This window comes from Diceros bicornis, chromosome 15, assembly GCF_020826845.1.
Source record: "Diceros bicornis minor isolate mBicDic1 chromosome 15, mDicBic1.mat.cur, whole genome shotgun sequence".
Taxonomy (NCBI): Eukaryota; Metazoa; Chordata; class Mammalia; order Perissodactyla; family Rhinocerotidae; genus Diceros; species Diceros bicornis.
In genome coordinates this window covers 67,431,592-67,451,411 of record NC_080754.1, presented here as the reverse complement: position 1 = coordinate 67,451,411, position 19,820 = coordinate 67,431,592, and the positions used below count along the sequence as shown (strand labels likewise).

Here is a 19,820-nt window from a genome sequence, read left to right as displayed (position 1 = left end):
CAAGTCACTCCAGCACTTGCTGGCTCCAGCAACCCCAGGTAGATTCCATGGCACCAGGCTCCCCAAGAGCTGCTGGGGAACTCAGGCCCATGGATCACCACACCACCTGCCAGTTCCAGGAGCCATAGACAGCTCTCATGGAACCAGGCCCCTGGCAGGCTCCCACAAAATCAGGCCCCCAGTTTACCCAGGTGCTTGCTGACTCAGGCGGCCCCAGGCAGCTCCCATGGCACCAGGCACCGGCAGGTTCCCATGAACCCAGGCTTCCATCTTGACCCTGTGCCTGCTGGCTTCTGCAGCCTCAGGCAGCTCCTGTGGCCCCAGGCTCCCAGCAGGCTCCCAGGAATCCAGACTTCTGGCCTACCACAGCACAAGCTGTCTCTCGTGGTGCCAGGCTCCTTGCAGTCTCCCATGAACCAAGGCTCTCAGCTCATCCCAGCACTGGCGAACTCTCATGGCCCTGGATGACTCCTGTGGCTGCAGGCTCTCAATGAGGACCTGCCAAACCAGGCTCCAGTGGGGCTACTCATGAACTCAGGGTCCCAGCTGTGCCCAGGGCCAGACACAATACCATAGACCCAAGCTTTCCACTCACCCCAGTACCAGGGTGCCCAGGACTCCAGCAGCAAGCCTGCCCCTGGACACTACCAGATGGCCTACACAGGACCCCTAGATGGGACGACTGAGAAGGCTTTGGTTTGCTAAAGCCAGTCTGTAAACAGTGGAAGAGGTGCCTACTTCCTCAAATTTGCAGACACCAATGGAAGGCCACAAGGATCATGAATAATCAAAAACCCATCACACCCCCAAAGAAAAAGAATAAAACTCCAATGACTGACCAAGCAATGAAGATATAGGAACTATGTGACAAAGACTTCAGAACAACCCTCTTTGAGAAATTCATAAAACTCTAAGGAAACATAGATAGACTACTAAATGAAATAAGGAAACAGTGCATGAACAAGTGAGAAATTCACTATAGAAACAGAAATCATTAAGGAAAAACAAACAGAAATCCTAGAGTTGAAGAACACAATGTGTGAACTGAAGAATTCAATAGAGAGCTTCTAGATCAGATTCAACTATAACAAGAAATAATTAGTGAACAAGGAGATGTGTCATTTGTAATCATCCAGTCAAAGAAGCAAAAAGAAAAATGGGAATGGATAGGAATGGGGAAAGGCAGTGTGAATTATGGGATACCATGAAAAGAAATAGATAAGCATTATTAAAGTACCAGAGGAGAAGACAGGGATAAAGGAAAAGAGTGTTTACTTAAACAAAATAGCAGCTGACACCTTCCCAAATCTGGAGAGAGATTTACACATCCAAGGTCCTGAAGCCAATCTGTCAACCTAAAATTTCAAACTAAAACTTTCTTCTCCAAGACACATTATAACAAAACTATCTGAACTCAAAAAAAGGATCAAACAACATGATCAAGTTCAACATGATGCAAATCAATGAATGTGATACACCACATTAATAGAATGAAAGATAAAAATCACAAAATAATCTCAATCGATGCAGAAAAAGCAGTTTGACAAAATTCAACAGACATTCATGATAAAAATTCTTAATAAAGGGTTACAGAAAGAACATACCTGAACATAATAAAAGGTTTACATGACAAAACCCACAGCTAACATCATATTGAACAGTGAAAGGTTGAAAGCTTTCTTGCTAAGACAAAGAACAAGACAAGGGTGCCCAGTCTCAACACCACTCTTCAACATACTGCTGCAAGTCTCACCCAGAGACATTTGGCAACAAAAAGAAATAAAATACATCTAAATTGGAAATGAAGAATCAAAGTGGTCTCTGTTTGCAGATGATATGATTTTATATAGAGAAATACGTAAGGACTCCCCCCCAAACTTTTAGGACTAATAAACGAATTCACTCAAGCTGCAGGAGACAAAATCAACATGTAGAAATCTGTTGCCTTTCTGTACACTCACAATGAACTATCTAAAAAAGATATAAAGAAAAAAATCCTATTTACAATAGCATCAAAAACAGTAAAATACTCATAAATAAATTTAACCAAGAAGGTGAAAGATCTAGACACTGACAACTATAAGACATTGATGAAAAAAATCAAAGACACAGAGAAATGAAAAGATATCTTATGTTCATGGATCAGAAGAATTAATATTGTTAAAATGTCCATGCTACCCAATGCCGTCTCAAGATTCAATGCAATTCCTAGTAAAACTCCCATGACATTTTTCACAGAAATGGGACAAACAATCCTAATATTCATATGGATCCACAAAAGATCTCCAATAACCAAAACAACCCTGAGAAAGAAAAAGCTGAAGGCATCACATTCCTGATTTCAAATTTTATTACAAATCTATAGTAATAAAAACGGTAATGATACAGGTGTAAAAAGAGACACATAGACCAATAGAACAGAATCAAAGGCCCAGAAATAAAACCACACACATACACTTTGCTAAAAGTTGATGAGTCAGCTAAGAAGACTCCATGGGGAACAGATAGTTTCTACAATAAATGGTGTTGGGAAAACTGGATAACCACATGCAGAAAACTGAAATTGCACCCCTATTTTACAACACTCTAAAAGTAATCCCAGGGCCGGCCCCGTGGCTTAGCGGTTAAGTGCATGAGCTCCGCTGCTGGCGTCCCGGGTTCGGATCCCTGGCCCGCACTGATGCACCGCTTCTCTGGCCATGCTGAGGCTGTGTCCCACATACAGAAACTAGAAGGATTTCTCTGTGCAGCTATGACACAACTATCTACTGGGGCTTTGGGGGAAAAATAAATAAATAAATAAATAAATAAATAAATAATTTAAATAAATAAATAAATAAATAAATAAAAGTAATCCCAAATTGAATTAAAGACCTAAATGCAAGACACTAAATATAAAACAACTAGAAGAAAATATAGAGAAAACAGCCCCAAGAAACTCATCTTGACAATGATTTTCTTGGATATAACATAAAAAGTGCAAACAACAAATGTAAAACTGAACAAGTGGGATGACATCAATCTAAAAATCTTCTGCACAGCAAATAAAATAATTGGCAAATTAAGGGGTTAATATCCACAGTATATAAGAAACTCTTACAACTCAACAGCAAAGAAAACAACAAAACAATATGAAAATGGTCAAAGGACCTGAATAGATACTTTTCCAAAAAAGACATAAAAATGGTTAACAGGTACATGAGAAGATGCTCGTAATCACTCATCATCAGGGAAATAAAATCAAAACTACAATGAGATATCACTTCACATCTGCTAGAATGGTTATTTTCAAAGAGACAACAGACAACAAGTGTTGACGAGGCTGTGTAGAAAAGAGAACACTGTGCACTGTTGGTATGAATGTAAATTGCTACAGTCACTATGGAAAAAATTTGGAATTTTCTCAAAAAATAAAAATAGAAATACTATATAAATGAGCAATTCCCCTTCTGCTTGTATATGCAAAGGAAATGAAGTCACTATTCTGAAGAGATATCTGCACCCCTATATTCATTTCAGCATTAATCACAAACTGAGGACGTGGACACAATCCATGTGTCCATCAATGGATAAATAGATAAAGAAAATGTCAGACATATGTATATATACATGAAATATATAATGGAATATTATTTAGCCATGCAAGAGAATGAAATCCTGCATTTTGTAACAACACAGATGGAACTTGAGGCATTACGCTAAGTGATATAAGTCAGACAGACAAAGACAAATACTATATATTCTCACCCATATGTGAAATCTAAAAAAGCCCAACTCAAAGGAATAGAGGCTAGAATGGTGTTTGCCAGGACCTTGGGCGTGGGGGAAACGGGGAGAGGTAAGTCAAAGTGCACAAATTTCTAGCTGTAAAATGAATAAGCTTTGGGGATCTAATGTACAACATGGTGACCATAATTAACAATAATATATTATAGACTTGAAAGTTGTTAAGAGAGTAAATCTTAAAAGTGATCGCTAGAAAAAACAAGTTAATTATGTGAGGGAATGGAGGTGCTAACTCACTGTATTGTGGTAATTCTTTCACAAATCATCATCTTGAACACCTAAAACTTACATGTGTTATATGTCACTAATATTTCAAGAAATATAAAAAAAAAATCTCTCAACAAATTAAAACCCAGGACCATATGACTGCAGTGGTGAATTCTACCATACATATAAAGAAGTTTTAAAAAGAAGCCTTCTTACACTCTGTCAAATATTGAAAAAGAGAGAATACTTCCAAACTCATTTTATGACGCCAGAATTACCCTGATACCAACACTAGACAAGGACACTAAAAGAAAATAAAATTACAGACCATTACCCCTGATGAACATAGATACAAAAATCCTCAACAAAATACTAACAAATTGAATTCAACAGCGTATAAAAAGAATTATACACTACCACCAAGTGAAATTTATTCCTGATATACAAGGGTAGATTAACACACAAAAATCGATCAATGTAATATGCAACATCAAGAAAATGAAGGGGAAAAAACAGGACCATCACGATTGATGGACAAAAACCTGTTGACAAAATTCAACACCCTTTCATGATAAAACACTCGAGAAACAAGGAATAGGAGGAAAAACACACAGCAAACACAAAACTCAGTGATGGAAGACTGAAAGCTTTTCCTGAAAGCGCTAAGATCAGGAACAAGGCAAGGATGCCCACTTTCACCACTTCTATTCAACACAGTACTGAAGTTCAAGCCAGAACCATGAGGCAATAAAAATAAATAAATAAAAGTCATCCAAATTGGAAAGAAAGAAGTAAAACGGTCTCTGTTTGACGATGATATCATCTCATATGTAGAAAATCGGAAAGACTCCACAAAAAGCCGTTTGATCTAACAGAGAATTCAGGAAAGTAGCAGGATACAAAGTCAATACACAAAAATTAGTTGCATTTCTATACATGAACCGGGAGCTCTCTGAAAAAGAAATTACAAAAACAATTCATTTATATCAGAAAGAATAACATGCTTAGGAATTAACTTAACCAAGGAGGTGAAAGGCTTGCACCATAAAAACTACGAAACATTTCAGAAAGAAATTAAAGAAGACATACATAAATGGACAGATATCCCATATTCATGGATTGGAAGGTTTAGTATTGTTAAAGTGTCAATATTACCCAAAGCAGTCTACCGATTCAATGTAATCCCTATCCAAATCCTAATGATGTTTTTTGCAGAAATAGAAAAACCCGTCCTAAAATTCACATGGAATCTCAAGGGACTCAGAATAGCCAAAACAATCCTGAAAAAGAAGAACAAAACTGGAGGACTCACACTTCCTGATTTCAAAACTTACTACAAAGCCACAGTAATCAACAGTATGGTATTGGCATAAAGGCAGACATAGAGACCAATGGCATAGAATAGCTAGCCCAGAAACAAACCCTCACATATATGGTCAAGTGATTTTTGACAAGGGTGCCAAGATAGTGCAATGGAGAAAGGTTTCTTGTCAACAAATGGTACTGGGAAAACTGAATATCTGCATGCAAAAGAATGAACTTGGACCCTCATCCAACACCATATACAAAAATTAACTCAAGGATATAAATGTAAAACCTAAAATAAGAAAACTCTTAGAAGAAAACAGCACAAAATCTTTATGACACCGGACTTGCAAATGGTTTCTTGGATATGACACCAAAGGCACAGGTAACGAAAGAAAAACAACGGACAAATTGGACTCCACGAAAATTTTATAAGTTTGTACATCAAGAGGCACTGTGCATAGAGTAAAAAGGCAACCCACAGAGTGGGAGAAAATATTTGCAAATCATATTTCTGACAAGAGACTGGTATCCGGAATATACAGAGATGTCTTAAAACTGAACAACTAAAAAACAAGCCAATTCAAATATGGGCAAAGGACTTGAAGAGACAGTTCTCCAAAGACTTATGAATGGCATATAAGCACATGAAAAGACGCTCAACACCACTAATCATTAGGGAAATGCAAATCAAAACCACAATGAGACACCACCTCACACCCACTAAGATGAGTGCTACAGGAAAGACAGAAAACAACATGTGTTGGACAGGATGCGGTGAAATGGGAATCCGTGTACACTGTTGATAGGAATGTAAAATGGTGCAGCCGCTATGGAAAACAGTATGAATGTTCCTCAAAAAATTGAACATAGAATTATCACATGATCCAGCAATTCCACTTCTGGATATACACCCAAAAGATCTGAAAGCAGAGCCTTGAAGAGAGATTTGTACACCCATGTTTATAGCAGTATTATTCACAATAGCTAAAACGTGGAAACAACCCCAGTGTCCACTGACACATGAATGGATACACAAAATGTAGTATATCCATACAACAGAATATTATTCAGCATTACAAAGGAAGCAAATTCTGCAATATGCTACATGTGTATTAACCTTGGGGACATTATGCTAACAGAAATAAGCCAGTCACAAAAAGAAAAATACTGTATGATTCCACTAACACGAGGAACTGAGATTAGTCAAAATCACAGAGACGGAAAGTGGAATGGTGGCTGCCAAGGGCTGGGGGAGGGGAGAAGGGAGACTTACTCTTTAATAGGTATAGAGTTTCAGATTTATAAGAGTAATGGGGATGAATGGTGGCGATGACTGTGCAACAGCGTAAATGTATTTAACGCCACTGAAGTATACACTTAAAAATGGTTAAGATGTCACGCTTTTTGTTATGTATATTTTAACTCAATATACAAAAAGAAAAAAAAAGAAATTAGCTATCAAGGCACAAAAAGACATAGTGGACTTTTAAATACATATTGTTAAGTGAAAGAACCCAACGGGAGAAGGTTATATACTCTGTTCCATAGTTTTCATATATTCCAATCACACGACATTCTAGACAAGGCAAAACCATAGAAACAGTATAAAGATCAGTGTTGCCAGGAGTTGGAAGGCAAGGGATGAAGAGGCAGAGCACAGGGAATTTAGGGCAATCCAATTCTTCTGTAGGCTCTGTCATGGTGGATACATGAGATTATGCATTTGTCAAAATCCAAGTACGTGACAGTGAGACAGTGAACCCTAATGTAAACCACTGACTTGGTTACGAACACTGTAGCAGCATCAGCTCCTCACTTGTAAGGAATGAACTGCACTAACACAGGTGGTCATGCAAGATGTTAACAGTAGGGGAAACTGTAGGGGAGGAGGGAGAAACGCTTTGCACTGTCTGCTGAATTTCTCTGTCCAACTAAAACTTTCCTAAAAACAATCTATTAATTAAAAATTAATCAATGGAAGGTAGGGAGTGGGTAGAAATATGGAGGAAACAAAAACATCAGAATATTAATGTGTTGAAGCTGGATAATAGGGACATGGGGGGCTATCACACTTTTCGGTTTAATTTGTGTATGTTAAAGGTTTTCCACAATAAAACATTTTTAAAGCTCCAGGTTAAATCTAGATTATATGTACAAAGAATCAAAGAATGTGAAGAAAACATATTTTTGAAGCAAGTACTCAAGGGGTACACTGAGGGAATGTGCAATCACACTGGATAGAGAGTGAACGTCCTGGTTCCACCAGGAAGGTTCAGAGCTCAGTGAGCAAGGCAGGCAACAGCACAGTCAGGGAAATGACAGATAATGAACACGGAAAAATGTTCGCCCTCGCTGGTCACAGAAATGCCAATGATGGGCCCTGACAGAACTGCCAGAAGATTTACAACGTTGTGACACTCACAGTTAGAGCGGGCTCAGGGACAGTGTACCACGTCCTGTGAGAAACCCAATCATCACCGGCTTTCTGGAGTGCAAACCTCTCAAACCCTGGATCTTGCAGGCCACTGGCCCGGCTGTTCTGTTGTACAGAATCGGTCCAAAAACAAAGGTATTGGGTAAAGATGATAGACTGAATAAACACATGTAGAGCCCCCTTGACATAAAATCCCTAAAAAATGACCCAAAGATTCCTTGATTGTTGAACAAATTCATAATAGCCCTGAGAACCATCAAGAGAGCTGACATTTTGAGGAAGACATCAAAGAGAGACAGCAGCTGGTGACCGGGGACCCCAGTGGGGAGCTCCTGGTGGGCCATGGAAACCAAGCCAGAGCGCCCTCTCCCTCTCCCCCTCCTCCCACTGCCGCTCACCTAACACCTCCTGCATCGCCCCTCCACTCCCAGCCACTGCCCACATCACACTCCAGGAACACAGGAACAGAGGCACAGGGTGCCCTTTCCACCAGCACATCTGTCCTCTTGTTCTCTGCACCTCCCCAGGCGGTGAAGCCCAGCCCTGCATCTCCTCAGGGCCCAGCATGCTCCTCCCTGACCCTCAGGCTCCTCCTCTCCATCCGGTCCTACCTGCAGCAACTGTTAGCTCATCTCCACCTTACAAACAAAACTCTCCCTTGGACGCATGCTCCTTTTTGGTTATTGTCCACTTTCCTGACTCCCCTTCATGGCTAAACCTCTTAAGTAAAGTGTCTCATCCCTACTGCCCTCCCATGGCCCCCCTTCACCCACTCTAGACCCAGCTTCATTCCCACCCTCTCAAGGAGACTGAGGTCACCAGTGATCCCATGTGGCCGAGTCCAGCCATCTTTTCTTCATTCTGATCAGAGCTGTATCCCACCAAGCAGAGCACCCCTCCTTTCTGCAATACCCTTTCCCCTCGTGGCTCCTGCGACTCCATGCTCCAACCTTTCAGTCTCCTTTCCTGGACCCTCTTCAGCTGCACCTCTGTAAACACTGCCTGCTCCTAGGCTGGGCCCTCCTCTCTTCTACAGCTGCAGTGTCTCCAGGAGACCTCATTCAATTCCATGGTTTTAAACATCTCTGACCTCATCCTGACTCTGCAGACACACTGATGCAACTTTAAGAAGATAGGTGCTGGCTCCCCAGTGTCAGCACCTAAGAAGTATTTCAGACTCGATTCCTTTCAAAATTTTACTGTCATATGAGTTCCAAAATAGCATCAAATATTTCCAAAAAGGAGGAAAAATTTGGCAACAATAAATAGTAGTGAACAAAGTAACCAATAAAACGTCTACTTGCATATAACCATCGTTGCTTGATGGGGAAAATAAGAACATAGAACTAAGTAAGATCAGACAGTCTCGAGCTGGGGAGTGGAAGGTGATGAGTTGGGAGTGTAGAACACAGGAACGGATCGATTCTAAGCATTTACAGAAAGAGAGGCAGAAATCGTTGTTCCTAAAAGCTGAAAGACACCCACTAGAAGAATAGAAAAATCATGAGAAAGCCTAACAAATTAAAAATTAAATTAAATGGTAGACTCAAATTCCAATTTATTGATAATCACAATTGTAAATGGATCAAATTGCTCTATAAAAAGATGAAGGCTCTCAAGTTGAGTTAAAATATAGTTATAAAATAAAGGTATATAATATGGTTGAAAATAAGGAGATAAAGAAATAAGACTTTAAATGGGACAAAAAGGGGTTCTCTGTGTTGATAACTGTCAGGAACACTTATACACCTAACAATATGGTCTTGAAACATAAAGCAAAACTGGACAAACAAGAAGACACAGGCACCTCAAGAATCACAGGGAAACCTACCTTACCTCTCTTAGAAATCCACAAGTCAAGTGATACAGTAAGTTAGGAAACAGATCTGATGATGAACACAAAAAAGCTAGATCTAGACTCAGCCCAAGGGACAACAACATAAGCAACTAGTGGAGAGGAAACATTCTTCTCAAACCACAATGAAACAGTCACCACAATGGACTGTGTGCTAAGCCACAGTGAAATCTCTAAAGAGTCCAAAAAGCAGAAATCTATGTGACCATATTACCGGACCTTAAAACAATAAAAGTAAAAAGTAATCACAAAATACTGGCTCCCCTCCCCCAACCTATCCACTTGAAAATCTATCCAAACCCTTCTAAATCTCTCAGGTTAAAGAGGGAATCCAGACAGACAGGACAACCTCTTTAGAAATGAATAGCAATGAGAGGAGCATGAGACAAATCTATGGCGTGGGGACAAAGGAACAGAAGAAGGGACACAGCCTCCACTGCAGGTATCAGGGAATATCAACTGTACACGAAGAAGCTGAGCACTTCCCTCCAGGAGCCAGAACAACACCACAATAAAACCAACATCAGCAGAATGAAGTGAGGATTCACAAGACAGGAACAACGATGTAGACCTGAGCAATGGAGTCAAGGGCTGACTGTCTGGAAAGACCTGCACCAGTGAGAAACCATGCGCAATCTGACCAAGAGGAACAGACAAAGGCACCAAACTGTACCATCAGGTACAAGAAACTACAGAAACAGCTTTAACGTGATAGGAGAACATAGGGGATAACTCTGACCAGGACATCAGCGGTCCTCAACTGGAGCTGTCCTTCCCCCGGGATGCATCTGGAAACACGCAGGATGGGTTTTGTTTCTTGCTTTGTGTTTTCTTAATGGTTGTTGCCCTGGGGGTCCGGGAGGTCCTGAACAGCCTGTCATATAGAGCCGTTTCCCTCCTGAAGTGTTACTGACATCTGGGAAGACAAGCACTGATCCAGATTAAATGAACAATGTGGTAGGGAAATGTTCTCCATGGGTGTATAACAGGCAAAAGATGGTACCCTCAATACATAAGGAATATTGAGAAACCAATGTTTACAAGGACTAAACTGTAAAAGAGCAGGAAAATCAGAAATGTAGCCAATAAACACACCAACAATATTCCAACCTATTTGTACAGGTAGAGAAATATGTATGTAAAGCACAGGAAATAGTCTAGGAGATTACACACCAAATTTTACTAGCAACAAGGAATAAAAGTTGGAAGGTATGTGAGAAATAGGAGTTTTTACCACTTGTTACCTTGTATATTTCTAGAGTGTTTTAATTTTTACAAAAGAGAATGTATTCTACTCAAAAAGATGTTTCAAATTTTAAAGAAATTATTAAAATGTTCAAAATGACTTCAGTTCAAGGATATTCATTAAAACATGAAGGGAAAGAACCCCCCCATGACTTTAAGAGTCTCCTGTAACTATTCTAATAGTTACTATGTCGATTTTATTTCACATTTAGATCCTAACTCATTGGAATTTACATTTGTTTGAGGGATGCAACAGAAGCTGATTTTCTCCTGTTCAAGTGGAAAACCAACCATCCAGGAACCATTCATTGCGTAGGTCTGGCTTTCCCAGCAGACCTGCAATGCCTCCTTCCCCACCTGCTAAACCCTGACAACTACCGCTGCCTCTCGAGCACCCTAGAGCGAGCGGGGTGAGCTCTGCAGCCTGGGCTCCCTGTCTAAAAGGGGCAGCTACCAGCAGAGCCTTCTCCCAAGACAGCAGCAGGCATGCTGCACACAGAGGTGATCAGGGGCCATCTGCTGCGGAGCAGGAAACCCCTCATGATGAGCAGGCAGTGGGGGAGCCCCGAGCCCTGGGACTGACCCTGGCTGGGGGCAGCAGGCTGCTAAGGCAGGGAGCCCCTCCCTTCAGCTCGTCCAGCTCCTCCTGCAATGTGTGCACCTGGCTGTCAGCAGCTGCCCCTCTTCAGCTCGCTGTCCTTCTCCACCTGCTCCCGCAGGCGGCACCCGTGCTCCTGTTCCCCCGGGAGCAGAAGCAGTAGGAGTGCAGCAGTCGAGGAGATCTTGGGCCCCCAGTGCTGACAGGATGACTCAGCTGAGGGACGAGGGGCCGGTGTTGCTGTGCTCGCCCCGCACACCTTCTGTGGCTGGCTTCAGGGTGACATCCGTTGGAGGGTGGAGGGGCTCTGGGAGGGTTTCTGAGGCATCATTGTGAATGATGAACTTGGGGGTTCTGGGCCAAGCTCTCATCAGGCCCCAGGCTGGTCCCGCTGCAGCTAGGCTCCACATGCTTCTTCAGCCTCTTTTGGTCAACAGCCTCTCAAGGGACAGATGGCCTCTCTTGAGTGTGCTCTGAGAAGAAACTGTAAGAAGGAAGCCAGCCAATAAATCTGCACGCCCCGATCCTGAGGGATAAAGTCACCCACGGAAATGCCACTCTTACCCAGCAGGCCCTGGCTGGGAAGAGGGGGTCTCATCGCCAGCATCTACAGCAGACGTGTTTGCATCTCCTTGGCTGCCTAATGCTGTGGAGGCCACACTGTCTCCTGGAGTTCCATCCAGAGACTGCGCCCAATCCTGACTGGCAGCTTCCTGGGTGGCACTGGGTGCGTGTTCACCCTGCAGAACGGGTTACTTCCACTTGCGGGACCACAGCTGGGCCCTCAGCTTTTCCCTCAAGGACCACAATGAACCTGAAACTCCTTTCTCATCTGCTTCACGCCATGTTCCTCAGGCCCCCGGTGGCCTTCCTAGTGTCCTTTCTCCTGGGGCGGCCGTGGCCTTCAGTCCCCACTTCTCGGTCAGGTGGAAGATGGAGGGCGTGGCCATGGCTTGAGCACATAGTACTGATCCTCCAGCCTTTCCTAGAGCTGTTTTTGGTGAAATATTCACTACAGACGAAAGAATGCTTAGTGGGGTCCAGTCACCCCTGTGAACAGCTTTTAACCACTGGACCAGATGTTTTGAGCCAATTTTGTGGAGCCTGCAAGGATAAATGAAAGAGTAATTAGAAAGAAAGAATTAAATGTTTCCCCCTAAAATAATCAGCTATAAAAGCAAAACAAGTGTTTTTGGGAACACCCACACCTGTAGCCACTTTGCCCATTTAAACCTTTAGTAAAGATTTAAGGAACACTTGCTTGCAACTTATTACTGGAATAGAAACATTGAAAGACCCATTGTCTAACTTAAGGAGGTGACCGTCTGTAGGGCAGAGAAGGAAGGAAGGTGAGGACCTCCTCCCAGGTTGTGGTAAGTGCCCTGTAGGGACACAGACGTTCTGGCAGATAACACGGGATGGCATCAAGACAACAGGAAAGGCTTCAAGAAGCCTCAGAAATAGTTCTTAGAAGCTCATGGCTGCCCAATCCTCCTGCTGTCCCTAGGATACAAGACTTTGGGTGCTAAAACGGGGAGGGTTGGCCCCCCTATTTCAAAACCAGGCCAGGTGTTGGCCAGCAGAGCCTCCCAGGCACCCAGCAGGGCGCCTGGCCCCAGCTCTGCTCAAGCAGCTGTGGATGCGAGACCACCGCCAAGGGGAGGTCAGCCCCAAGAGCTGTGGATCTGTATTACTCCTGTCCTCCCACTACAAGGAGGAAAGCTGCTTCCTGTACAAATCAACCAGCCCCTGCAAGGTACTGACCAAGACACTTCATAATCTCTTCTCCTCATTAAGGTAAAATCTCTATTTAGACCAAACTGCACGTGGGGGGTTGGGGGGGTCTGTCCCGAGGGCTTTCTGTTCCACTTGAGGTCATCTAACCCCCCTGAGGCCACTGTGGACCAGACCAGTTGGATACTAGGTCCTCAGGGAGTTCCAAGCAACATGACTTTCTAACCTTTCTCAATGCTTTGTGACTATTTACCAAAGGACCCCTACCTCATTTGCCCCCAGACCACATTAGACCATGACACATGCCAAGAGCCACCTTCTCTGCAGGGCTTTGCCTCATTCTCAAAAACAGTAACAAAACTTTTGGGACACAGGCTCTGCAGGAAACCGTCAAGAAAGTAGGGTGTCTGACCTCTGAAACAAGCTCATGTTACTAGTTCTTTGGGTAGATTGTAACAACTTCCGAATTAGAACAAACCACTGTAAACCTTCAATAAGACTACAGACAACAAGTGGCATTCAGGTCTTTCAAAATTCAATAACAACCTGCAACATGAAACAAAATGATCTGCCAGGAGGTTTTCAAAGTAGAATGTCTTCAGCGCACTGTTCTGGGACCTCCAGTGTGGAGTCCGCAGGTAAGGACTCATTGAACTAGCTGAATTCCAGAAGCCCTCATGAAGGGAGCCAGGCCAGGGGGAAAGCAAACCCCTCACCCTGCTGTAGGAGCCCAAGGACGATGTGTAGAGAGGAGCCCCTTCACCGAGTCCCCGAGGTAAGCCTCCCTGTGAGGAGTGGGCCGTGCCCTCCTCCACCCAGGATGCTGTCAGATGCAGAATCCAAGTCCACATGGTCAGCCTCCCTATGAGGAGTGGACTGTGCCCTGCTCCCCCAGGATGCTGTCAGATGCCCAGTCTGCAGGGTCAGCCTCCCCGTGAGGAGTGGGCCTCGCCCTGCTCCACCTAGGATGCTGTCAGATGCAGAGTCCCAAGTGTAAGTCTCCCCTTGAGGAGTGGGCTGAACCCTGCTCCTCCCAGGATGCTGTCTGAGTCCAAGTCCACAGGGTCAGCCTTCCCATGAGGAGTGGGCCTTGACCTGCTCTGCCCAGGATGCTGTCAGACACCTCTCCAGCACTCACCTCCACCTGCAGAGCCACCTTTCCCTGCACTGCCAGGAACCTTCTAGCAACAGAGCATCTGGGAGGTGTATCCATCCAGCAGGTACAAGCTGCATTTGCTCAGCCACATTCCTGATTGCAGAGATCAAGGCAGGCTCCCTGCCATCAAAAGAGCAGAAAAGTCACAGCAAATCCAAGAAGATAGTGACCTAAGGAAGAGCGTTTCCAGACTATCCTGTTACTTGACATTGTTGGCACTAGCCCAAATCAGTGGAGAGCAGGGTGGCTGCAGGGTGGGGGTGAGAGGGTGGTGGAGGCCATAAGGTGGGCGCTGGTGGCTGTGGGGTGGCCATGGTGGCCCGAGGTGCCCTGAGCAGAGACGGTGGCGCAGACCACAGCTACACAGCACCCAGCGCTGACTCACCTGCTGGACAGGCCCTGAGCACAAAGTGCTGCCCACCTCGGGCTGGACCTCATGGGGGGCTGACTGGGCAGTGGCGGCCAGTTACCTGTGGAAGGAGACGGTGGTTTCTCCTCGTTGCCTGGCCAATGGGAGCAGATCGTGGCCGCGCAGCGAACACCATCTCAGGCCTCAGGCTGTTGCACCGCCAGGCTCCGTTCCCCTCCTCACCACCCCTGAGTGGGACCACCACGAGGGTAGAGCTCTGGGCAACACTCTATGGGATGTGGAACTGGTCCCCGTGGCCTACAGGACAGCAAGATGGCAGCACTTACTCCAGCCACCCCCAGTGCACAGTTCTGATCGTTCTTGAGCTTCTGTTAGTGTTTCTTTATATAAAAATAAGCCATTGCGAATGCATGCTTTTCTTTGCATGTTTGTCCTTGTAATGAGCAGTCAGACTCCGCACTTTTTGATGTGTGCTGACAGCTTACGCCTCTCCTCTCCCTCTTCCCCTCATGTCCACACCTGGACAAGCTGAAGAGCAAGTCCAGAGTCTCCCTTCTCTGGCATTGGCTTCGGATCCAACCACACAAGCCCCTGTATGTGTGCAGAACTCTCGCCCTGGTCTCAACCCTGGCAAAGATTTCTTGCTTTGACCAAACTTTAGTCAGGATCCTGAACCTTTTCCTAGGTTTGTCTGTGCACTTCCTTGTAAAATCCAGTTTTAGTAAGAACCTTGCTAAGTCAGTTTAAGCAGAACCCACACCCGTAGATCTGATCACCCTCGAGATCTGCTTGGGCTCCTCCACGTCCCCCACCATCCCTCAGGTGGTGTCTGATAACTCTGGCCTGGCTTCGGTAATAATCCTGTTAGGTCAGGTTAGCTAGAAACCCCAACACTTGTTTTTTCTCTTAGTAATTTTCCATCTCCTGACCCCCACCATGCTGCCTGGCCGTGAATGCTCACTTGCCCATGCTGCATTCAAAGTCGAGCCCAATCTCATTTCTCCCCAGCTGTGAATCCCATCACAGTGGTCTCTACATATTGCAGTGGTTCTGAATAAAATATGCCTTACTATTTTTGACAAGTGTCATTGAATATTTTTTCTTTAAAACCTCCAACCACGATAAAAACCCAGGCCTGGTTTCTTTCCTTGCTCCCTCAAGCCATTTCAGAGCTGCTTGTGATTTTGGCCCTGCTCTCCTCAGAGACGTCTATTATGTGAGTCATAAGACTTTTGCTAACTTCTGTGTGTGTGTGGAGGGGGACACACACCAGCATCAGTCTCTCCATGGCAACCATAGCACTTACCAGTGAGCAGTCATATTTTGAAAGGAATCTCTTTCTCTGGGCAGTAGGTCTCAACAATGAGTTCAAAATATTCAGTGAACGATGTACTAAACAGATGTGCTGTCATCCAGGCTTTGTTGTTCCATTTGAGCATTGACTCTAAGTTAAAGTCACTGGATGCATTACCCCTAACAAGAGAGCGAGCCTATACAAAGGCCCGGGGGGGTGGATTGGAGGGGGAGGGGAGAGAACAGGATCAGTTAGAGGAACCAGAGGTCAGAGTGTGAGAGAGGAGTTGGAGAAGGGGCCAGAGCAGTCGGTAACAGCACAGCAGCCAGGTCAAGTCCCTGTGCAACATGTCTGGGAGTCAGGATCTTCCAATTGCAGTCAGTGGGGGAGCCCCACTTCTGCTTGGATCTCTGGGGGACAAGAAGGCAGTGTCTTACCACGTCTGTCTGTCCACAGCTCCCAGACCCTGGCCAGGGAGCACGAAGCGCTGATGCAGAAGTACCTGCACCTGCTGCAGATCGTGGAGACGAGAAGACAGTGGCCAAGCAGCTACGGCAGCAGATCGAGAATGGGGAGATCAATATCGAGTGGCTGAAGGCAGAGGTGACTGCTGACGAGGGGTGCAGAAGAGGGTGGCCAGGGTGCCCAGGGCACAGGCCCAACACCCCACACTCCAGGCTTCAGCAGGATCGGGGGGGCACATGACCGGCAGCGGGGACCAGCTTCCAGCCACAGCTAAGCCAGTCTCCAAAAGTAAATTTAGTGATGCTGGCAGAGTGGGAAGGGCCTTAGTCAGATCTGAGTTCAGATCTACCACTTGACAGTTGCAACTTGGAGTGCGCCCCCCCCCATCCTCTATGCGTCCATTCCTTCATCTATAAAACAGCCTTTTTATACTTGCCTGACAAGGGTGTGAGGATTGAGTGAGGTTATTTATGGGCGAGTTTTTATTTACTCTGCTGATGACCACATTGAGTAAGCATCCCCACATTATCAGCTGAAGAGTCCGGGGACACAGAGTCCCTGGTAGGTCATCATAGTGTGGGCTCCTGGCTCAGTTCCAAGCAGTCGTTCTCTCTGCCTGTCATAAGAGCTCCTACAGGGGCTCACCGGCTCCAGGCTCATTGGTCTGGAGGCCATGCTGTTGCTAGGTTAAGCCTTCTAGAACTTCACTACTCAAAATGTGGTCCATGAAGCAAGAGCATGTTAGGAATTCAGAATCTCAGGCCCTGCCCAGACCTCCAGAATCAGAATCTGCACTTTCACAACATCCCAGTTGATTGCCATTTACATTAAAGCTTGGGAGGCGCTGGCTCTCTGTCCCTTAGACGCCCCTCACCAGCTGTCTACCCCAGCGCCGAATGATCTGATTGCCTCTCCCCCCTCAAGAAGGACACTGCCTTCTTGTCCCCCAGAGATCCAAGCATGTTCACCAGATGCTCAGAGCCATTTGGCCACGTCACACGAGGACCGTGGACTCTGAGCTGAGGACGGGAAAATGGAAACATAGATTCTAACGAGGGTCGGCTGCATGATTTGTAGGGTCTGAGGCAAGGGAAAAATGCAAGGCCCTGGGTGGAGTCGGGGAAGTCGACCTCCCCTTCTCACAGCCCACCAACCCACCCATGGCAGACAGGCGCCCCCCCAATTTCAACCTCCAACCTCCTCTAACCTCTGTGCCATGATACACTTGGTACCTAGATGAGGGGTGGGCAAGATGTCCCTGCTGAGTCACCCACCTAGTGCCCAGGCATTGTCCCTCACCCTGCCCTGAGACACCATCGGGATTGCACTGCACCCACTCTTACTGCACCTACACCGAGGCTCCTGAAGAGGGTTGAGGGTGACTCACGGAGGGATGTGAGTTTTCCTTGCTGACTAGACCCATTTGCTCCCAGAGAGAGGGTAGAGGAGGTCATGGGTTCTGGGGTGCCAACGTGTGTGGAGCAAGCAGCTGAGAGACCACCCCAGTGAGGCAGCAGGAGGCAGGAACACATGGGGGCTGAGGCTCCAAGCCCCTGGGGTGTGCTCCATTGTTCCATCAGATGTTACTCATGAAAACAAATTAAAAGAGAAATGGTTAAGAACTACAAGGTTGCAACTGCGGAACTTGAAGCCCCAAGCATGGGGCCTTCTGAGCATAGGACCCCATCACATGACTTTGAAGCCAGCTCTGCCTGGAATGTTCAAAGATCTGAAGTTGCCAATTCCACCTTATGGTGCCGCTGCCAAGCTCTGAACTGATGGTCACGTCAGCTCGGAACTTGAGGTTGAACAAAAGTTTCAGATTCCACACACCTCCTCTACCCTGCACCAGGCACTGTCAGACATGCTTCCTTAGTCAGTTCCCATAGCTATAATCATAGGATTGAATGAGGAAGGGGGCTAAGAGAACTCAAGTCATCTGCCCAAGCTCACACAGCTGGGAGGTGGCAGAGCCAGCACTAGAACCCACGTCTCCTTGTCTACTTGCTAGTCTTGCCACTCTACTCATAGCCTCTTCCCATGTCACTCCTGGGATGGGGGCTTGTCCCGAGTCTAAACCATCTGGTTCACTCTGAGATCTATCCTAGCCCTACACATATCCCTGAAACCAAGCTGAGTCCTTGTTAGGGACCAGGGAATAGGTCTAGGGACCAGCATCAGGTTAGTGGCTTCATGATCAAGGGTGTCGGGTGTCATTCATTCACTCACTCACTCATTCACTAACTGCCTAAGATCAGCTGACCACTGCCTCATCCTCTTCCCCAGGCTCCTCTTCCCTCATCACTTGGGGATCCAGCCAGTGCTCCCTGGTCATGAGCTGTGCACATCTTGGCCTTTGCACATGCTGGGGCTTCTGTTTGGAGTGCCCCTGCCACCCCCACGCTTCCCTGCCTGGTGGGATCCTACCAAGCTCGAATGCCTCCTCCTGGGGACTCTCATCCCAGAATGTTCTCCTTGCCCCCTGCTCCCACGGCTTTCCCACCCTCAGCATGCCATGTCAGAGCCAGGTCCTTGGGTGTCTGTCCCCAACCCGGTCTGGTGAGACCTCCTTGAAAGCAGGGGTGTCCTTTATCACTCTGTCCCTTCTGCCTCACACATAGTAGGTACTCTGTAAGGGCTTGATGAATGAATGGGCATCAGGCTCTGTGGCACGCAGTAAAGAGATGGAAGATTCTACCCTTAAGGTCTGATTGGGGTAGAGTGTGATTGGTGCCATAATAGAGTTTGTGGTGTGAACCCAGCTAGAAAATGAGTCATTTTATGGCCAAAGAAGGTGTGGGTTCATGTCGCATATGGCCTTGAAAGGTTTCAGGGGTTGGTAGGCCAGAGAAGGGGTGGGTGCAAAAGGCAGGGCCCTCTCTGGTGCTGGGGAGCACAAAACTGGTCAGTTTTGAGTGAAAGTGTGTGTGTGAGTGTGTGTGTGTGTGTGTGTGTGTGTTTGTCAGTGTGGCAGCAGAGGCCTGTTTGGTGGGAATTTGGAGCAACGTTTTCAACTGAGTGCATTACTCTCCAGGGCAAAGGATTTCTTTAAGAAGACTGAAAGATCAGCTTGGTAAAGCCTTCTGGCTGTAGTCTCTCTCTCTCACTGTCTCTCACTCTCTCTCACTCTCACTCACTCTCACTCACACACACACATCCACATCCTGCAGGGCAGAGGACACCTGTGTGCTCTGGAGGGGCTTTAGGAGGGTGAAACAGAGCCCATTTCCCAGGAAGTAGGCCATGAGGTAGGCAGGAGGCACTGAGAAGCCAAGTAAGTGATGAGTGACGCCCGTGACAAAGACAGAGTGTCTTAGAAAGTCAGAGCTGGGAGGGATCCGAGAACTCAGAGGTCCACAGAAGAGGGA

General features: G+C 45.8%; 1 protein-coding gene across 2 annotated transcripts in view; it reads right to left on the bottom strand.

Annotated features, from left to right (window-relative positions):
- Window positions 1–19,820, bottom strand: part of LOC131415034 (uncharacterized) — a 138,729-nt gene that overhangs the window by 11,387 nt on the left and 107,522 nt on the right. The window contains exon 1 of one of the 2 annotated variants that reach the window (XR_009222311.1): window positions 7,724–8,584. The exons of the other annotated variant lie outside the window; for it this stretch is intronic. The gene's annotated coding sequence lies outside the window, so the exon portion shown is untranslated. Of the gene's footprint in view, window positions 1–7,723; window positions 8,585–19,820 lie in introns of those variants that run through there. 2 annotated transcript variants of the gene reach the window in all.